The sequence below is a fragment of the Aquarana catesbeiana genome, linkage group LG01 (assembly GCF_042186555.1).
Source record: "Aquarana catesbeiana isolate 2022-GZ linkage group LG01, ASM4218655v1, whole genome shotgun sequence".
Classification (NCBI taxonomy): domain Eukaryota; kingdom Metazoa; phylum Chordata; class Amphibia; order Anura; family Ranidae; genus Aquarana; species Aquarana catesbeiana.
Window position 1 is genome coordinate 82,702,733 of NC_133324.1, and position 19,098 is coordinate 82,721,830.

A 19,098-nucleotide genomic window follows, 5' to 3' on the forward strand; every position below is an offset into this window, starting at 1 on the left:
TACTCAGCTCTGTTGGTCAGTACTGATCACTTGAACTGAGGGGTGGGGCTGCTACTCAGCTCTGTAATTCAGTACTGATGACTTGAACTGAGGGGTGGGGCTGCTACTCAGCTCTGTATTTCAGTACTGATGACTTGAACTGAAGGGTGTGGCTGATATTTAGCTCTGTGAGTCTGTACTGATCACTTGAATTAAGGGGTGTGGCTGCTACTCAGCTCTGTAGGTCACTACTGATCACTTGAACTGAAGGGTGTGGCTGCTACTCAGCTCTGCGGGTTAGTACTGATCACTTGAACTGAGGGGTGTGGTTGCTACTCAGCTCTGTAGGTCAGTCACTTGAACTGAAGGGTGTGGTTGATATTTAGCTCTGTGGGTCAGTACTGATCACTTGAATTGAGGGGTGGGGCTGCTACTCAGCTCTGTAGGTCACTACTGATCACTTGAACTGAAGGGTGTGGCTGCTACTCAGCTCTGCGGGTTAGTACTGATCACTTGAACTGAGGGGTGTGGATGCTACTCAGCTCTGTAGGTCAGTCACTTGAACTGAAGGGTGTGGTTGATATTTAGCTCTGTGGGTCAGTACTGATCACTTGAATTGAGGGGTGGGGCTGCTACTCAGCTCTGTAGGTCACTACTGATCACTTGAACTGAAGGGTGTGGCTGCTACTCAGCTCTGCGGGTCAGTACTGATCACTTGAACTGAGGGGTGTGGCTGCTACTCAGCTCTGTAGGTCACTACTGATCACTTGAACTGAAGGGTGTGGCTGCTACTCAGCTCTGCGGGTTAGTACTGATCACTTGAACTGAGGGGTGTGGATGCTACTCAGCTCTGTAGGTCAGTCACTTGAACTGAAGGGTGTGGTTGATATTTAGCTCTGTGGGTCAGTACTGATCACTTGAATTGAGGGGTGGGGCTGCTACTCAGCTCTGTAGGTCACTACTGATCACTTGAACTGAAGGGTGTGGCTGCTACTCAGCTCTGCGGGTCAGTACTGATCACTTGAACTGAGGGGTGTGGCTGCTACTCAGCTCTGTAGGTCAGTACTGATCACTTGAACTGAAGGGTGTGGTTGATATTTAGCTCTGTGGGTCAGTACTGATCACTTGAACTGAAGGGTGTGGCTGCTACTCAGCTCTGCGGGTCAGTACTGATCACTTGAACTGAGGGGTGTGGCTGCTACTCAGCTCTGCGGGTCAGTACTGATCACTTGAACTGAGGGGTGTGGCTGCTACTCAGTTCTGTGGGTCACTATTGATCACTTGAACTGAAGGGTGTGGCTGCTACTCAGCTCTGTAGGTCAGTACTGATCACTTGAACTGAAGGGTGTAGTTGATATTTAGCTCCGTGGGTCTGTACTGATCACTTGAATTGAGGGGTGTGGCTGCTACTCAGCTCTGTAGGTCAGTACTAATCACTTGAACTGAGCTGTGTGGCTGCTACTCAGCTCTGTGGGTCACTACTGATCACTTGAACTGAAGGGTGTGGCTGCTACTCAACTCTCTGGGTCAGTACTGATCACTTGAACTGAGGGGTGTGGCTGCTATTTAGCTCTGTGGGTCAGTACTGATCACTTGAATTGAGGGGTGTGGTTGCTACTCAGCTCTGTGGGTCACTACTGATCACTTGAACTGAAGGGTGTGGCTGCTACTCATCTCTGTGGGTAAGTACTGATCACTTGAATTGAGGGTTGTGGCTGCCACTCAGCTCTGTTGGTCAGTACTGATCATCTAAATTGAGGGGTGTGGTTGCTACTCAGCTCTGTGGGTTAGTACTGATCACCTAAATTGAGGGGTGTGGTTGCTACTCAGCTCTGTGGGTTAGTAGTGATCACCTAAATTGAGGGGTGTGGTTGCTACTTAGCTCTGAGGGTCGGTACTGATCACTTGAACTGAAGGGTGTGGCTGCTACTCTGCTCTGTTCGTCAACACCAAGCAATGCAGTGTGAGGGGTGGAAGAGGAGAAAAAAGCAATTTTCACCAAAAATCAATCACATATCGCAAAATGCAAAACTATAAAAGAGACAAAAGGGTTTAAAACTTCTATTGGGCTTTAAGATGTTGCAGTGTCTTTTTCAATCCAAAGCTATGAATTAATCAGCATCCAGTGAAATTGTCCATAGTGTATCTGGCTGTATGACTGTAGTAAGGATAGCAGACTCTAATGCCCTGTACACAGGGTCGGAATTTCCAATAGAATAAGTCAGATGGGAGCTTTTGGTCGGATATTCCGACCGTGTGTATGCCCCATCGGACTTTTTCTGTCGGCATTTCCGACGGATTTAGATAGAGAACATGTACTAAATGTTTCTGTCGGAAATGCCGACGGAGGTTATCCTGTTGGCAAGTCCAACCGTATGTACACGGCATAAGTTAAAAGAGCAAGGACTATAAATGCTCAGTGTTCTTTATAAAGCCTTGTTCACATGGGGGTATCAATACATACAATGTATACACAAAAAAGTATATATCCCCCAGTGACCAAAATAATACAAAAATTCCACGTGCAAAAGGAAAGTCCTCTTTACATGTTTTCATACACTCTTATATATGTGGTGAGCATCCGTCACCCATAAAGGACATGTTCAATCATGAAGCCACCACCCCTTATGAAAAAAGTACGTACTTACTGACTATATATTACCTTCTAATTAAAGAGAAGTCAACAGAGCTTGAAATTGAACACCTAGCTTTAGATCATCATAGAGCTTTAGTTCATCATAGAGCGTTTCCAAAGGCTCTCCCCACTGGGAGATGGATATATATTGGTTCTCAATCCAACATCACCCCATAAAGTTTCTCGTAAGAACATGAAAAGAAATGCTTCGATAATGTCTCTCCGCCCATGATGCTGTTTGTATCTTGCCAGCGAGGAATGCAATATAGCGCTTTGATGACTTATTTAACCACTTCCGGACTGGCGCACACCTATATACGTCCTTACTTTGAAGGGGGACATCGTTATGGCAGCAGCTAGCTGCCATAACCCTGGTATACTCGTGTTTGGCCGACGGTCCAGTTCCTGATAAGAGTGGTCTCCCTGGCAGATTCGCCGCAAGATCACTTTTATCGGCGGCGGAAGAGGACCCCCCCTCCCGCCGCGTTCCGGTGCCCTCTGTCGCTTACCGGATCGTCGGCAGCGGCGGAGGAAATTGGATCTTCACCCTGGCTGGGCATGGGGACGAGTGCCCTCCATAACAATGCAGGGCGAAAGCAAAGTCAAAACGTCACTTCTGCCCACAGCTCTTAAAGGGCCATTTTTTAAATTTTTTTCTTTTTAAATGACAATTTTTTATTTATTTTTTTATTGCATTTTAGTGTAAATATGAGATCTGAGGTCTGACCCCAGATCTCATATGTAAGAGGTCATGCTTTTTTTCTATTACAAGGGATGTTTACATTCCTTGTAATAGGAATAAAAGTGACACATTTTTTTTTTTTTTTTTAAACAGTGTAAAAATAAAAAATAAAAGGTAAATAAAATTAAAAAAAAAAAAATATATATTTTTAAACGCGCCCTGTCCCGCCGAGCTCGCGTGCAGAAGCCGCATATGAAAACGGTGTTCAAACTACACATGTGAGGTATCACCGCGAGCTAGCCCTAGACCTCCTCTGTAACTTAAAACATACAAACTGTAGAATTTTTTAAACGTCGCCTATGGAGATTTTTAAGGGTAAACGTCTGTTGCCATTCCACGAGCAGGTGCAATTTCCCACCTCACCTTCCAGGACAGCTACTTGAGAGATTATTGGCTCCGCCCTCTACAGGAAACACAAATCAGATACAATTCAAAAGGCCTCTCCCTTTCCTTTGACCCTCAGTTATTTTGTGTTTCCAGACCCTCCAGGATCACCAACATGTTTTTTGTTTTCTTAGGTTTAGTAACTGTGGTTGGTGGACCTCCCTTCTCTAGTATCATCCAGGACTAGTTGTGGCCAAGTTCTGGGTGATAGTCTGTACTTCTACCAGAAGGGTTCCCTTTTTTTGGGGGGTTTCTTGCCTACCTGGTGGTGTAAGTCAGCGGTCATCAACCCTGTCCTCAGGGCCCACCAACAGGCCAGGTTTGCAAGATAACTGAAAAAACATCACACGTGATATCATTTGCTGCTCAGTGATTGCAGTATTCTAGTCTGCATCTCCCCAAGGTAATACATAAAACCTGGCCTGTTAGTGGGCCCTGAGGACAGGGTTGATGACCACTGATGTAAGTAGTGGCAACTCCCTTCCAATTTTTTCCCCAACTCTGGCTGTGTGGATCTGTGTCCTCCTCGTGCTTCACCGTGGTGTACCAAGATGGCGTCGGAGGACTTCCAGGGATGCGGCAAGATGGCGCTGGAACCGGAAGTCACATGACACACTTCTGGGCGCCGTTTTATTCTTAAGGTGCGCGGCGTGGATACACTGAGGACATGCTGCTTGGGGAACAGTTTGCTGAATGCCGGACAGGCGCATTTAGCGGTACAGCAGCAGTTTGTCTCTACGGCCGATCTCCACTTGCTTCATGGAGCTTGAGGACAGGTCTGAGGATGGAGTGCCCACTCGGATTGAACCAGCGGCAGCATCCGGGTCCCATACTACCCCCAAGGTAAGCCCTTGTCTGTAGATAGTTATTTCTACAGCAGGGGTTTATTGTATGGAACTTTTTTGTTTATAGTTCTTGTTTCTGCTTTTTTCTAGGCTAAACCAGTGAAGTAGAAATGTGGGAACTGTAGGGCCAGGCTTTCTGATAGTTATAAAAGACTATTTTGTGAGGATTGTGTCCCATCCAAAGCTAGTTCAGAGACTTCCTCTTTTAAAGAGTTAATGTCTTCTATGAAGGAGGTAGTGGACTCCTTTCGGTCCCTTAATGACAGGGCAACTGGTCTAGGGTCTTCCTCGTTTAGGCCCATAGCTCAAGAGCCTTCAGCCTCGGCTAGATCCCTTCCTCTGTTAGTGTCTGAGACCATTAGTTCTCGCAATACTTCCGATCTGGAAGAAGGTGAGAATCCAGTTTCTTCATCTGATGAGGAATCTGCATCAGAGGAGGATACGGTAGCTCATCTAAGTATCTTTTTTCAGTTGAAGATATTGATGAACTACTAAAGTCAATATATACCTCAGAGCAGATTGAGATGCCACAGCAGGCCCAATCTGTACAGGATAAAATGTATAGGGGTCTACAGGGACGGAAATCGAGAGCCCTTCCAGTACACCAGTCACTTAAAGACATAATTCTTTCTGAGTGGAGAGAACCTGAAAAAAGGCTGTTCCAGTCTAGGGGACACAAAATAAGGTTTCCTTTTCAGTCTGAGTTTGAGGAGGTTTTCTTTAAGTGCCCTAGATTAGATGCCCCTATGTCGCAGGTGTCCAAGAGGTCAGATCTTTCTTTTGAAGACTCTGGGGTCCTCAAGGATCAAATGGATAGAAAGGCTGACTCATTGCTACGTAAGGCCTGGGATGCTTCAGCTTTTTCTTTAGGTGCAGCGGTAGCATCCACCTGTGTGACTAGGAATTTAGACGTATGGGTTCAGCGTCTGGATGATCTTCTTTCATCCAACACCCCCAAAGAAGAGATTAGGGAATCTCTCCCACTCATTGTCAAGTCAGTTGCCTTTTTGGCTGATGCAGCAGCAGATTCCGTAAAATCTGCAGCCAGGACTTCTGCTCTCATTATTTCAGCTAGGCGAGCTATCTGGCTTAAATCTTGGGAAGGTGATCTTGCCTCCAAGAATAAGTTCTGAGGCATTCCCTTTGAAGGCAAGCTCTTATTCGGTTCCTCCTTAGTGGAGGTCCTAGCTCGTTCCTCTGAGAAGAGTAAACGTTTCCCTTCTTCCCAAAGCATTAAACCCCAGAATAAGAGGCCTTTTCATAGCTTCCAAAACAAGACTAATTTTAAGGCCAACAGGCAACAGGCAAAGAAGAAATGGTCTCTTAACAAAGACAAGCAAAAAGCGGGGACTCCTTCAGCCCCTTCCAAAAATCCCCAGTGATGCCAGGGTAGGGGTAGGGGGAAGGTTGTCTCAATTCATCAAGGAATGGGCAGAGATTTCCGACAATTCCTTTATTCTTCAAGCATTGGAAAGGGGTTACAGGTTGGAATTCAAAAGTCTTCCCCTCAGAGATTTTTTCTTACCCACCTGCCGAGGGACCAAAAGAGACGGCAAGCCATGATAAATCTGATTCCTGTGTGGGAAACAGAGGGAGTTATTTCTCCTGTTCCGGAAATTCAAAAATTCTGGGGATTTTATTCTCACGTCTTTCACGTCTTTCTGTATGGTCATCAATTTAAGCGTCCTGAACAAATACATAGTCTACAGACATTTCCGGATGGAGAACATTTATTCTGGAAAGAATCTGTTGTTGCCAGGGGTCTTCATGATTACCCTGAATCTTCAGAACGCTTATCTTCATGTACCAATCTGCCAGAGTCACCGAAGGTTCAGAAGGTTTGCGGTTCTCATGGAAAACAAGCCAAGTAACTGGCAGTTCAATGCCCTTCCTTTTGGTCTCTCAGCAGCTCCCAGAATTTTTACCAAAATCATGGCCGAAGTCATGGCCTTTTTTCGGTTTCAAACTGTGTCGATCGTCCCATATCTAGACGATTTTTTAAACTTTGCTCGAAACAAGGAATCCCTGGTTTGGGATCTGCAGTTGGTTTTAAATTATTTCAGAAATTGGGGTGGAAAGTCAACCAGCGAAAGTCTTGTCTGGTGCCCTCCCAGAACATACTTTTCCTGGGTTATTTAATAGACTCTGTTGTCCAAAAGATTTTGAAAATTCTTCTCTCCGTGCAGGCCTTCAAGTTGCTCCCTCAGACCTCCCTTTGGCGGATCATGCAGTTGCTAGGGCTGATGACTGCAGCCATTCCAGGGGTGCCTTGGGCCCAATTGCACTCCAGACCCCTTCAGGCATTTCTTTTACTCTGTTGGGATCACAGGAAGAATTCTCTAGATCAGCTGGTGCAGCTGCCAAGAGGGGATTTTCTCGATCTCTCCTGATGGGAGCAGCAAGAACATCTGCAGGGAGGGAAGGATTGGGCACAACATTCCCCGGTAAAAATGACCACAGACGCCAGTTTGTGGGGCTGGGGTGCTCACTCACAGGACTGGCAGGTCCAGGGAGCCTGGTTGCCAGAGGAGGCAGGCCGCTCCTCAAATTTCAGAGAACTTCTAGCTGTGGGGAAAGCCCTTGTGTCTCTGGAAAGGTGGGTCTATTCAAGAGACCTATTCATTTTCTCAGACAATGCCACAACTGTGGTGTACCTAAACAAGCAAGGGGGCACTCGTTCAAAGTCACTTCTAACGTTAACACAGCAGATTCTGTCCTAGGCGGGGATCAATGTCATTTCAGTCAGGGCAGTCCACATCAGGGGGTCAGAGAATGTGCTGGCGGACTATTTGAGCAGGGTGAGCGTCAGTTCCAGCGGTTGGGAACTACATCAAGGCACATTCCGGGAGGTTGTGCTAAGATGGGGTCTTCCCACAGTGTATCTTATCGCCTCCAGTCTCAACAGAAAACTGCCGGCATTCTTCTCACTGGAGAGAGAGACGGGGTCCTTGGGGACGGATACTCTCTCCTACCCGTGGGATTTCACTCTGGCCTACGCCTTCTCTCCTTTTCCCCTCTTATCTCTAGTAGTTAGGAAAATTATTCAGGACCGGGCAGAAGTTGTTCTGATTTCCCCTTGGTGGCCCAGGAGAAGTTGGTTTTCCACTCTGAAGGCTCTCTCTGTGGATCCTCCCTGGCCCCTACCAGATCGGAAGGATCTGCATCCAAACCCTCAGACCTTCAATTTGACGACCTGGAGGCTGAGCGGCGCATCCTACAGTTGAGGGGAGGTTGTTCAGAGAAGGTTATTCAAACTATCCTGGACAGCTGTAAGTTAGTCACAAGAAGAATCTATGGGAAAGTTTGGAAAACTTTTATTCCCTAGCAAAGGAAAACCGGTTTAGATTCTTTTTCCATTCCCTGTATATTGGATTTTTTGCAGGGGGGGAGTGGAAAAGGGACTCTCTGTCAGCACCCTTAGGGTTCAGATTGCTGCCCTATCTTTGTTTACAGAGAGAAGACTAGTGGAGGATCCTTTAGTCAGGAGGTTCCTTTCAGCCAGATCTAGACATGCTCCCAAAGTCATCAAACATATTCCTCCCTGGGATCTGTCGTTAGTGTTAAATGCGCTTACAAGGGCTCCTTTTGAGCCTTTGCATGAGGCTTCTCTGAAATGTATTTCTTTGAAGATTTCCTTCCTTTTAGCTATTACGTCAGGGAGAAGGATTTCTGTTCTAGAGTCTCTTTCCTGTAAAGACCCCTTCCTGAGGATTCTAGAGGACAGGGTAGTGATTAGGCCTGATCCTTTCTATTTACCCAAAGTTTCTTCCAACTTTCATAGGTCCCAGGAGGTAGTTCTTCCTAGTTTCTGCACCTCTCCCAAGAATGCGGGGGAGGAAAGGTTTAGTCTTTTAAATGTGAAGAGATGTCTACTGCTTTATCTAGAAAAGTCCAGTAGTTTTAGGAGTTCCTCCCAACTGTTGGTATTGTTCAGTGGCCCCAAGAAGGGTTCCAAAGCATCAAAAAGTTCTATTGCTAGGTGAATTAGGGAAGCTATTTGTGAGGCATACAAAGCGTCAGGTTGCACCCCTCCTTCTAGAATTAGGGCTCATTCAACGAAATCCATGGCCATGTCATGGGCAGAAAGAGTGGGGGCTTCATGGGAAGAAATTTAGAAAGCTGCCGTCCGGTCCTCCTCTCATGCATTTGTCAAACATTATAGAGTACAGCCAGGACCTCTCCTTTGGTAGGAAAGTGCTTCAGACTGTCGTCCCTCCCTAAGGTATAGACTCTTGCTTATCCTCTCAAGTAGCTGTCCTGGAAGGTGAGGGGGGAAAACCCCCGTTAGACTTACCAGTAACAGTATTTCCAGGAATCTTCCAAGACAGCGTCTAAATTCCCACCCTATTCTGTTTTTTCACTGGTTGACCTTGTTTACCTGGTGGTGGTGTTTTTTTTATATGAGTTTCTGTTTTTTTCCTCTGCTGAGTGCACTTTTGGTGAAGGTGAAGGTTTTGGTGAAGGTTTACTTGATCCTCTAAACAACTGAGGGTCAGGGGAAAGGGAGGGGCTCTTTGAATTGTATCTTATTTGTGTTTCCTGTAGAAGGTGGAGCCAATCATCTCTCAAGTAGCTGTCCTGGAAGGTTCCTGGAAATACCGTTACCGGTAGGTCTAACGGGGGTTTTTGAAGCTTGACATGTTGGGTATCAATTTACTCGACATAACATTATCTTTCACAATATAAAAAAATTGGGCTAACTTTACTGTTGTCTTATTTTTTAATTCAAAAAAGTGTATTTTTTTCCAAAAAAAGTGCGCTTGTAAGACCGATGCACAAATACGGTGTGACAGAAAGTATTGCAGCGACCGCCATTTTATTCTCTAGGGTGTTAGAAAATAAATACATTTTTAACTTGTAAACAACACATCTCAAAAAGAGGCTTGGTTCTTAAGTGGTTAATGTAAATTGGTGTTCTTAATCTTTAATAAACCTACCAGAAAGGTTTTACACTATCAGAGCATTTCTTTTTATGTTCTTACGAGAAGCTTTATGGGGTGATTCTGGATTGAGAACCTGCGACTGTGACATTGATACCCCCCGTGTGAAAGAACTCCAGCACGCCCCTAAAGTACTGTGGTATATGCCAGTGCAATCAAATTTGGCAAAATAAAATATAAACTGTATACATACAGGCAGGTCATCAAAAAGTAAAGGATATTAGTACTCTGAGTAACAAAAGAATTACTTTTATTCCTTTCTGTTAATGCTGCGTCATGGGTTATAAAATTTGAATTGTTTTTCTCTGTTTAGGTGATACATACTTATTATTTAGTGTGGAATGGTATTATATACTCCCACTTGTTTATTGACTGCATGACTAAGCTTATATTTCTTTTGTCCTCATTGGAAAGATGTTTTATAAATGTTACTTCTGTTTCCAAGTCATAATGAACAAACAAGTAAGGTTTTTTTTTCCAGTTGCAAGCAATCAGGTTTCACTTTTTATTTCCATGGATGTTAAAGACCAACTGAACTTTCAATTTATATTGGCTAAATGACTAAATACAGTAAATATAAGTCAGTCACACTGGTGCTTCCGTGCGATGTTTGTGTGATGCAAATTCAAATTTGCATTGGATTTGGACCAAAGTCATGCAGGACCCTTTTTTTGGTCCGCACCAGATTGGGTGGTGCGATCCGATTCATGTCTGAACTGACAATTTGCACTGCGATATGCAAACCGATCTGGAGGTCTCATTAACAGTCCCAGCGGTTCGCATATGGTAGTGTGAACCACTGTGCGATTCAGCTGCGATGCGAGAACCCGCACTGGATTCACAGGGTTCTCACATCGCACCAGTGTGAACCAAGCCTCAAGGTGTTTTAAAACAGACGGTGTGCCAAGTCTTTTTTTTTTTGTTTTTTTTTTTTTTTTAGAAAGCAGCCATTGCCTGATTACAGAAGCACGTGCCCTGCCAGCGGCTGCAGAGAAGGACATTTGCTCTCTGTGGGGAAGCAGTAGTCTTTCTGCAGAGGTTTAGGTATGTCTGTCTGTCTCTTCTGCTTAAAAAAACAAAAAAAAACCTTCCCCTCTCTCCTAGGAACTTTTAAAGGATAAGTTCACCCCCGACTGTCCCCCTGTGTCCTCCTCCAGCCTCCCTGTGGCCTCCTGTGTCATCCTCCGCGCCCCCGTGTCATCCTCCACCCCCCCGTGTCAACCTCCGGCCCCCCTATGTCATCCTCCTGCCCCCCGTGTCATCCTCTGGCCCCCCTGTGTTATCCTCCAGCCCCCCTGTGTCCTCCTCTGGCCCCCTGTGCCTCCTCTGGCCCCCTGTGTCCTCCTCTGGCTCACCCTGTGTCATTTACCGACCCCTTCTTTTTCTGAATGAGCAGAGTCAGTGATGACAAAAAAAATAAAATAATAATGAAATAAAAATAAAGAACTACTGACACCATCCACTGCCCTACTGACACCATCCTGCACATACTACCCACCGCCGTACACTCTGCACACCTCTTCCCGCACAAACTACCCACCGCCATACACTCCACACACATCTCCCTGCACATACTACCCACCGCCATACACTCTGCACACCTCTCCCTGCACATACTACCCACTGCCATACACTCTGCACACCTCTCCCTGCACATACTACCCACTGCCATACACTCTGCACACCTCTCCCTGCACATACTACCCACCGCCATACACTCTGCACACCTCTCCCTGCACATACTACCCACTGCCATACACTCTGCACACTTCTCCCCGCACATACTACCCACCGCCATAGACTCTGCACACCTCTCCCTGCACATACTACCCACTGCCATACACTCTGCACACTTCTCCCCGCACATACTACCCACCGCCATACACTCTGCACACTTCTCCCTGCACATACTACCCACTGCCATACACTCTGCACACTTCTCCCCGCACATACTACCCACTGCCATACACCTTACACTCCTCTCCCCGCACATACTACCCACTGCTATACACTCTGCACACCTCTCCCTGCACATACTACCCACTGCTATACACTCTGCACACTTCTCCCTGCACATACTACCCACTGCCATACACTCTGCACACTTCTCCCCGCACATACTACCCACTGCCATACACCTTACACTCCTCTCCCCGCACATACTACCCACTGCTATACACTCTGCACACCTCTCCCTGCACATACTACCCACTGCCATACACTCTGCACACCTCTCCCTGCACATACTACCCACCGCCATACACTCTGCACACCTCTCCCTGCACATACTACCCACTGCCATACACTCTGCACACTTCTCCCCGCACATACTACCCACCGCCATACACTCTGCACACCTCTCCCCGCACATACTACCCACCGCCATACACTCTGCACACCTCTCCCTGCACATACTACCCACTGCCATACACTCTGCACACTTCTCCCCGCACATACTACCCACCGCCATACACTCTGCACACCTCTCCCTGCACATACTACCCACTGCCATACACTCTGCACACTTCTCCCCGCACATACTACCCACTGCCATACACCCTACACTCCTCTCCCCGCACATACTACCCACTGCTATACACTCTGCACACCTCTCCCCGCACATACTACCCACTGCTATACACTCTGCACACCTCTCCCCGCACAAACTACCCACCGCCATACACTCTGCACACCTCTCCCCGCACAAACTACCCACCGCCATACACTCCACACACCTCTCCATGCACATACTACCCACTGCCATACACTCTGCACTCCTCTCCCTGCACATACTACCCACTGCCATACACTCTGCACACCTCTCCCTGCACAAACTACCCACTGCCATACACTCTGCACACCTCTCCCCGCACATACTACCCACTGCCATACACCCTGCACTCCTCTCCCCGCACATACTACCCACTGCCATACACTCTGCACACCTCTCCCCGCACATACTACCCACCGCCATACACTCTGCACACCTCTCCCTGCACATACTACCCACTGCCATACACTCTGCACACCTCTCCCCGCACAAACTACCAACCGCCATACACTCCACACACCTCTCCCTGCACATGCTACCCACCGCCATACACTCTGCACACCTCTCCCTGCACATACTACCCACTGCCATACACTCTGCACACTTCTCCCCGCACATACTACCCACCGCCATACACTCTGCACACCTCTCCCTGCACAAACTACCCACTGCCATACACTCTGCACTCCTCTCCCTGCACATACTACCCACTGCCATACACCCTGCACTCCTCTCCCCGCACATACTACCCACTGCCATACACTCTGCACACCTCTCCCCGCACATACTACCCACCGCCATACACTCTGCACACCTCTCCCTGCACATACTACCCACTGCCATACACTCTGCACACCTCTCCCTGCACATACTACCCACTGCCATACACTCTGCACACCTCTCCCCGCACAAACTACCAACCGCCATACACTCCACACACCTCTCCCTGCACATACTACCCACCGCCATACACTCTGCACACCTCTCCCTGCACATGCTACCCACCGCCATACACTCTGCACACCTCTCCCTGCACATACTACCCACTGCCATACACTCTGCACACTTCTCCCCGCACATACTACCCACCGCCATACACTCTGCACACCTCTCCCTGCACATACTACCCACTGCCATACACTCTGCACTCCTCTCCTGCACATACTTCTGCCTCCATACACACCATACTCCTCTTCTGCACATACTACCCACCTCCATACACTCTGCACTCCTCTCCTGCACATACTACCCACAGCCGTAAACTCCGCACTCCTCTTTTGCACATACTACCCACCACCATACATTCCGCACTCCTCTCCTGCATATAATGTATTACCCACAGCCGTACACTCTGCACACCTCTCCCTGCACATACTACCCACTGCCATACACTCTGCACACCTCTCCCTGCACATACTACCCAGTGCCATACACTCTGCACACTTCTCCCCGCACATACTACCCACCGCCATACACTCTGCACACCTCTCCCTGCACATACTACCCACTGCCATACACCCTGCACACCTCTCCCCGCACATACTACCCACTGCTATACACTCTGCACACCTCTCCCCGCACAAACTACCCACCGCCATACACTCTGCACACCTCTTCCCGCACAAACTACCCACCGCCATACACTCCACACACCTCTCCATGCACATACTACCCACTGCCATACACTCTGCACTCCTCTCCCCGCACATACTACCCACTGCCAAACACTCTGCACACCTCTCCCCGCACATACTACCCACTGCCATACACTCTGCACACCTCTCCCCGCACATACTACCCACCGCCATACACTCTGCACACCTCTCCCTGCACATACTACCCACTGCCATACACTCTGCACACCTCTCCCTGCACATACTACCCACTGCCATACACTCTGCACACCTCTCCCTGCACAAACTACCAACCGCCATACACTCCACACACTTCTCCCTGCACATACTACCCACCGCCATACACTCTGCACACCTCTCCCTGCACATGCTACCCACCGCCATACACTCTGCACACCTCTCCCTGCACATACTACCCACTGCCATACACTCTGCACACTTCTCCCCGCACATACTACCCACCGCCATACACTCTGCACACCTCTCCCCGCACATACTACCCACTGCCATACACTCTGCACTCCTCTCCCTGCACATACTACCCACTGCCATACACTCTGCACTCCTCTCCTGCACATACTTCTGCCTCCATACACACCATACTCCTCTTCTGCACATACTACCCACCTCCATACACTCTGCACTCCTCTCCTGCACACACTACCCACAGCCGTAAACTCCGCACTCCTCTTTTGCACATACTACCCACCACCATACATTCCGCACTCCTCTCCTGCATATAATGTATTACCCACAGCCGTACACTTTGCACTCCTCACCTGCACATACTACCCACTGCCATACACCCCATACTTCTCTCCTGCACATAGTACCCACTGCCATACACTCCACACACCTCTCCTGCACATACTATCCACTTCCATACACTCCATACTCCTCTCCTGCACATACCACCCACCTTCATACACTCCGGACTCCTCTCCTGCACATACTACCCTCCTCCATACACTTCATACTCCTCTCCTGCACATACTACCCACCTCCATACACTCCACACCCCTCTCCTGCACATACTACCCACCTCCATACACTCCGCACTCCTCTCCTGCACATACTACTCACCTCCATACACTCTGCACTCCTCTCCTGCACATACTACCCACTGCCATACACTCTGCACACCTCTCCCTGCACATACTACCCACCGCCATACACTCTGCACACCTCTCCCTGCACATACTACCCACTGCCATACACTCTGCACACTTCTCCCCGCACATACTACCCACCGCCATACACTCTGCACACCTCTCCCTGCACATACTACCCACTGCCATACACCCTGCACACCTCTCCCCGCACATACTACCCACTGCTATACACTCTGCACACCTCTCCCCGCACAAACTACCCACCGCCATACACTCTGCACACCTCTTCCCGCACAAACTACCCACCGCCATACACTCCACACACCTCTCCATGCACATACTACCCACTGCCATACACTCTGCACTCCTCTCCCTGCACATACTACCCACTGCCATACACTCTGCACACCTCTCCCCGCACAAACTACCCACCGCCATACACCCTGCACACCTCTCCCCGCACATACTACCCACTGCTATACACTCTGCACACCTCTCCCCGCACAAACTACCCACTGCCATACACTCTGCACACCTCTCCCCGCACATACTACCCACCGCCATACACTCTGCACACCTCTCCCTGCACATACTACCCACTGCCATACACTCTGCACTCCTCTCCCTGCACATACTACCCACTGCCATACACTCTGCACACCTCTCCCCGCACAAACTACCCACCGCCATACACCCTGCACACCTCTCCCCGCACATACTACCCACTGCCATACACCCTGCACTCCTCTCCCCGCACATACTACCCACTGCCATACACTCTGCACACCTCTCCCCGCACATACTACCCACCGCCATACACTCTGCACACCTCTCCCTGCACATACTACCCACTGCCATACACTCTGCACACCTCTCCCCGCACAAACTACCAACCGCCATACACTCCACACACCTCTCCCTGCACATACTACCCACCGCCATACACTCTGCACACCTCTCCCTGCACATGCTACCCACCGCCATACACTCTGCACACCTCTCCCTGCACATACTACCCACTGCCATACACTCTGCACACTTCTCCCCGCACATACTACCCACCGCCATACACTCTGCACACCTCTCCCTGCACATACTACCCACTGCCATACACTCTGCACTCCTCTCCTGCACATACTTCTGCCTCCATACACACCATACTCCTCTTCTGCACATACTACCCACCTCCATACACTCTGCACTCCTCTCCTGCACATACTACCCACAGCCGTAAACTCCGCACTCCTCTTTTGCACATACTACCCACCACCATACATTCCGCACTCCTCTCCTGCATATAATGTATTACCCACAGCCGTACACTCTGCACACCTCTCCCTGCACATACTACCCACTGCCATACACTCTGCACACCTCTCCCTGCACATACTACCCACTGCCATACACTCTGCACACTTCTCCCCGCACATACTACCCACCGCCATACACTCTGCACACCTCTCCCTGCACATACTACCCACTGCCATACACCCTGCACACCTCTCCCCGCACATACTACCCACTGCTATACACTCTGCACACCTCTCCCCGCACAAACTACCCACCGCCATACACTCTGCACACCTCTTCCCGCACAAACTACCCACCGCCATACACTCCACACACCTCTCCATGCACATACTACCCACTGCCATACACTCTGCACTCCTCTCCCTGCACATACTACCCACTGCCATACACTCTGCACACCTCTCCCTGCACATGCTACCCACCGCCATACACTCTGCACACCTCTCCCTGCACATACTACCCACTGCCATACACTCTGCACACCTCTCCCCGCACAAACTACCCACCGCCATACACCCTGCACACCTCTCCCCGCACATACTACCCACTGCCATACACCCTGCACTCCTCTCCCCGCACACACTACCCACTGCCATACACTCTGCACACCTCTCCCCGCACATACTACCCACTGCCATACACTCTGCACACCTCTCCCCGCACATACTACCCACCGCCATACACTCTGCACACCTCTCCCTGCACATACTACCCACTGCCATACACTCTGCACACCTCTCCCTGCACATACTACCCACTGCCATACACTCTGCACACCTCTCCCCGCACAAACTACCAACCGCCATACACTCCACACACCTCTCCCTGCACATACTACCCACCGCCATACACTCTGCACACCTCTCCCTGCACATACTACCCACTGCCATACACTCTGCACACTTCTCCCCGCACATACTACCCACCGCCATACACTCTGCACACCTCTCCCTGCACATACTACCCACTGCCATACACTCTGCACTCCTCTCCTGCACATACTTCTGCCTCCATACACACCATACTCCTCTTCTGCACATACTACCCACCTCCATACACTCTGCACTCCTCTCCTGCACACACTACCCACAGCCGTAAACTCCGCACTCCTCTTTTGCACATACTACCCACCACCATACATTCCGCACTCCTCTCCTGCATATAATGTATTACCCACAGCCGTACACTTTGCACTCCTCACCTGCACATACTACCCACTGCCATACACCCCATACTTCTCTCCTGCACATAGTACCCACTGCCATACACTCCACACACCTCTCCTGCACATACTACCCACCTCCATACACTCCATACTCCTCTCCTGCACATACCACCCACCTTCATACACTCCGGACTCCTCTCCTGCACATACTACCCTCCTCCATACACTTCATACTCCTCTCCTGCACATACTACCCACCTCCATACACTCCACACCCCTCTCCTGCACATACTACCCACCTCCATACACTCCGCACTCCTCTCCTGCACATACTACCCACCTCCATACACTCCGCACTCCTTTCCTGCATATACTACCCACTGCCGTACACTTTGCAATGAACATTGCTACATTCTGCACTGTAGATGTAAATCCTCTTAGACTCTATTTAACTACACCCCTTAAGCCACGTCCACTATTTAGTGTAATTTAAACCATGCCCACTTGTCACCACAGTGCGCTATGTTTGCCACATTTATTTATTGATGCCTAGGGCACACTTTTGATCTTGCACATGGGCCAATGATTTCATGAAATGCCCCTGCCATGCAGGTCTCCTGCAGACTGTCAGTGTAAGCTGTCTGCCCATATATCACACGGGAAGGCAGGTTCACACTGAAAGAAAAAATCAATGAACTACCACAGTGCTGAACAGCACCGTGGCAGTTCATTAAGAACTAGAAGCCAACAAAGAATGTTGAGATTTGTTGTTTTTTTCACACACAGAGCTCTGAATGAATGAAGCGGTCATTAAAAAGTGACAGCTAGTACAGGGAACATCTCCCTGTACCGCTGTCATAGGGATTGAGAGCAGCGGGGAGCGGCTGCAGCACTGGGAACATGTTACATGTTCCACCCTAAAAACTGGTGGAACATGTAACATGTTCCCAAAGGTGAACTTATCCTTTAAAAAATGTACACTGCCTGTGATAAATGCGAAGTGAAATGTACAACCTGGTTCATTCTCAGCATCAGTCAGATACCAGGAAAATACCCAGGTACTGAAGTCGATGTAGCTCCTGCTCAGGAGTTACTTTATGGTGGCCACATACTCTTCGTTTTTTTTATCCAATGGATGTATGATTCAATCACAACGGCTGAATCTGCAAACAACTGAATAACTTCCCTTCTGAACCATTTAGACTCAATTTAGATTGGGTTTGATCAAACTGAATCGATCAGCCAGAGTGGAAAATTATCAATCATTTTAATTTGAATGGCAGCAATTAGATACTTTGTTCATAAATATGACTGTATTTTGATCGATCAGATTATAAGATTACATGATGGAAACAGAGATACGATCGATCGTAAATTATGGTCATATCTTAGCAATCAAACAAACCACTTAACTGTGTGTGGCTTATCAGGTAAATGCCTTGTTGACTATAGATCAACTAATCCTATCAGAGGAGATCAATCAGAAAAAGAAAGCAATCATTTATCGAAGTGTGTATAGCCACCATTAGAAATGGCCATCCAGTGGGTGAAGATTGGTGATATGTCGGCAGATAAAAATTGCCAGCGAAAGCTTTGACCTGTTGGATTTGAAAATAGGCAAGTGAGTATAATTCCAAACTAAACTCTCTCAAACAACATTAACTATAGTTAATCCTTATGCTGCTAACATTAGTAAATAGATAGGAAGGTATATTATAATTACTTGCTTTAACCACTTACCGACCAGCCGCCGCAGTTGTACTGCGGCAGAATGGCTCGGATGGGCGAAACAACGTTATG